The 4,074-nt window shown below is 39.1% G+C and overlaps 1 long non-coding RNA gene across 1 annotated transcript in view; it reads left to right on the forward strand.

Annotated features, from left to right (window-relative positions):
- Window positions 1-231: 231 nt before the first annotated feature.
- The window catches only part of LOC137976539 (uncharacterized), a 12,283-nt gene continuing 8,440 nt past the window's right edge, over window positions 232-4,074 (forward strand). Inside the window, exon 1 of the long non-coding RNA XR_011117775.1 lies at window positions 232-676. This is a non-coding gene — a long non-coding RNA (uncharacterized lncRNA). The remainder of the gene's footprint in view (window positions 677-4,074) is intronic.

Genomic DNA, 4,074 nt, shown 5'->3' on the forward strand with positions numbered 1-4,074 from the left:
AAGGAACACACTTTCCCCCGTTCCATATTTTGATGGAGGAAATTTGCTCTGCATCTTTAAAGCAGAAAATTCTCCCCGGTTTTTCTACCCAAAATGAAAGCGCCCCAGGAATCAATCGCACTGGGCTCACAACGGGTTGTGATTGGATGTTGGCACAAAGAGAAGGATTGTGGACATTTCACAATAATTACATGATTCACCAACTTTATCCGCCATTATGAATTGCCCCGCCGCAAGGACTCTGGGAAAGAGATCGGTTTGAATTATCGGTTTGTTTTTCGCGCGGGCGATCAATGCATGTGCTCTTCCTCTCTTTTTCCCTTGTTGGACGACCAAAATTGGATCTTTGCGATTCCTTAACATTTTTTTCGGATGAAATGGCACGCATTCCACCAAATAAAGCCAGTAAACATCGACGGAATCCGGAAGAAAGGGCAACGACAATTCAGGTCAGATAATCAGCATTCGCCAGAAAGATACACGCCAGTGACATGATTCAACCTCAGACAGTCTCCGAAAGGGTTAATCGGTGAAGACTTCATGGCAAAAATAGAGACCTTCTTCAAAACGTAAAGGGAGTTCTACGAACGTTTGGAACAAAGGGTGGCCTGGCCGAACAGCTACATTGAGCGAATGGGCGGGAAGATTCAAAAGATCCGAAAAGCAAAAGTTTTCGGTAAGTCGTCATCTTACTTACAAACCTGATTTAAGTTTAAATGGCTTAAAATTTTAAAGTTTTGTTCCCTTGTTCCCCGCCCAATTTACTTTCAAACTTGTACCCAGCTTTTTGCTCCCTAAAATTGTTTATGTCGCCTTGTTCCTAAGACATTTTGTCATTTTTCCTCTGTTCCCCGGTTCAAAATAGCCATCTTCCCTCGTTTCCCAAAACGCCAAGGAGGGCCTCAGCACAGTCATTACTTTTGCAGACCTACTCCCTTAGTAATTTCACTTTATATTGTATTAAGGCCCTTTAAGGCAATAACAATAATAACGAATAGGAAATTACATGTAATATATGGATCTCTGTATACCCAGCCCCTTATTATTCGCCACTTGCAGATGCCTTGTTCTTCAAACGATGCCACTACAAGAGCACAATAGTGGCCGGTTATTCTGTAGTTACTCCCTTGTCACCTGTATAACTACATGTACCTTCACTGGTTTCTCATGCAAGAGGAGCCAGAGCAAGCTAAATTTTGGACTGGGCGCTTAATAAGATTACTCCTTTGACACTAGGTTTCACTGAAAGGTCGGTTACACTTCAGAAGAAACCACCTGGGAGATTATCTCGCTTTGGTCTCCCATTAATTGTCAATACCTCCGTCAATCCCACCCAAATAAAGTATCTTGATGACAAATCTTACTTCCATCAATTTGACCAAAATATAAATTATCTAATTTCTTTGATTGTCCAAGATAAGGCAGTTCTGTGGACTTGATCGCTAGGTTATTGTTCCAGATGTGCTGCAACAGTATTTGCACAGAAAAAGCAAGTTAAAGCATGGCCTAAAAGTTGATTCGAAAGAGTATACAAAATTAAATTTACAGCTATGCTATTAATAATTAATTGTGTAGCATATACCTGAGGTATACAATCCTTAACTCACTGTCACACCATTTTACTTTGTTATCTCTTGGGTAGCATATACCTGAGGTATACAATCTATTAACTCACTGTTTCACCAGTTCACTTTGTAACCTCTTGGTAGCATATACCTGAGGTATACATGTACAATCCATAACTCACTGTGTCACCATTTCACTCTGTAACCTCTTGGGTAGCATATACCTGAGGTATACAATCCATAACTCACTGTGTCACCATTTCACTTTGTAACCTCTTGGGTAGCATATACCTGAGGTATACAATCTATTAACTCACTGTGTCACCATTTCACTTTGTAACCTCTTGGGTAGCATATACCTGAGGTATACAATCCATAACTCACTGTGTCACCATTTCACTTTGTAACCTCTTGGGTAGCATATACCTGAGGTATACAATCCATAACTCACTGTGTCACCATTTCACTTTGTAACCTCTTGGGTAGCATATACCTGAGGTATACAATCCATAACTCACTGTGTCACCATTTCACTTTGTAACCTCTTGGGTAGCATATACCTGAGGTATACAATCTATTAACTCACTGTGTCACCATTTCACTTTGTAACCTCTTGGGTAGCATATACCTGAGGTATACAATCCATAACTCACTGTGTCACCATTTCACTTTGTAACCTCTTGGGTAGCATATACCTGAGGTATACAATCCATAACTCACTGTGTCACCATTTCACTTTGTAACCTCTTGGGTAGCATATACCTGAGGTATACAATCCATAACTCACTGTGTCACCATTTCACTTTGTAACCTCTTGGGTAGCATATACCTGAGGTATACAATCCATAACTCACTCTTTCAGCATTTCACTTTGTAACCTCTTGGGTAGCATATACCTGAGGTATACAATCTATTAACTCACTGGGATTTTTATGTTTCCCATATTTCTTACACTGGATGTAAGTACAACAAAGAAACAACTGATCACCTGAAAAGGCTGACAAAAATCAAATTTAATTCAAGGGCACCGAATAATTGCTGACACTGTCGTTGTCATGCAGTTTATAACTATCTACATGTATACTGACTTTCATTCAATGGGTGCTTTTGGTGTTTCATATCATACCATTATAGGTTTATTTTCAAGCAACACAAGATCAGTTAAAGAAAGTCACGGTAATGTTTGTACATGTACATTATTGAAAATTACTCCTTTTATGAATGAAACAAATTTTCTGAACAAAATAGCTTTCAATGTCTACCCTATAGAGAATTCTTTACAGAGAGACAAACACTTGACATTGACAATTTTTGTTGTTTAAAGTGCATATCCTATATATTGCACATATTTTATTGTCTTTTCATCATAGGAGAAAGAGGGAAGGAGAATTCGAGTGCCCTTTTTTATAAGTTCTTCACTAGACCTAAAAGTTACTACGCCAAATCCTCATGAATGAGTTAATTTACGATTGCAGTGTGTCCGAGAAAGAATCTCTGTCGCAAATGTCCAGTATTTTGCTTGCGAATAGACATTGGGCCACCATATAAGTTGAAATTTTCTTCTACGCGACCACTCACCCTCTTTGCATTTAAGAAGACTTCTCGATCTGATCAGTGCTTGTCGTTCCCCAACGACTGCCAGCACGCTGCCCAACTGAAGCAATTTTATCCTGTGCCGTCAAGCCAGTAAACGCGGAAGCTCATATCTCCTCATTGTGACGAAAATAGGCCCTCTCTTTTAGCGGTACTGCTGTTAGATTAAACAAATCCGCAAGCCTGGCAATATCGCATTTACTTTTGTTGTGAAATGAGGAGTTAAACATTAAAGTAACTGCCTGGTGTGTGACATGATGACAAGAAAATAATATAAACAGACATGGAACGATTCACATGGAGAATTAACTCTTTCGGTTCTACTGTTACTATTTTTATTCCTGTGTCATACTGCACTACGTGATCTCGATCTTAACAACTTTAATGAACAGTTACGGTGTTATTATTATTGACGTGTGGTTTGGGATCACGTTGCTTTTTCACACCTTCGTTCCTAGACTGTGAGAAAAAGTATTCTAGGAATTTAACCTTGCGTTCAAATTTCTTTGATAGGCCGCGCAAAAATTTGGCCGGCTCTGGCTCCTTGTGCAAACAATGTCACATGTTCAGTAATGTGAAGCCCTTTATACCAAGTCATAAAAAGATTTAACCAATCAGTCAATAACTGCATAGCATATATTCGGCTGTATTCCACATTGCTTGTGCAGGGTGATATGTAACTATTTCCTATGACATGGTATACAAGCTTTCTCGCTTGTTACTTGTCACTTGCTTGTTTGCATGTACATGTATGTGGGCCTTAACAAAAAAAAATTCAGTTGTCTTCTGGGGTATTCCATAGTAGACTACTCAAAAGCATTTGCATTACTAGCATTTTTCATGAAACATTGATAAAGCTACGGTAAAATTTACTGCTTGTAAGAGCACTTATTACCACCTGCAAACTCTCAGAAGT

This window comes from Montipora foliosa, chromosome 11, assembly GCF_036669935.1.
Source record: "Montipora foliosa isolate CH-2021 chromosome 11, ASM3666993v2, whole genome shotgun sequence".
Taxonomy (NCBI): Eukaryota; Metazoa; Cnidaria; class Anthozoa; order Scleractinia; family Acroporidae; genus Montipora; species Montipora foliosa.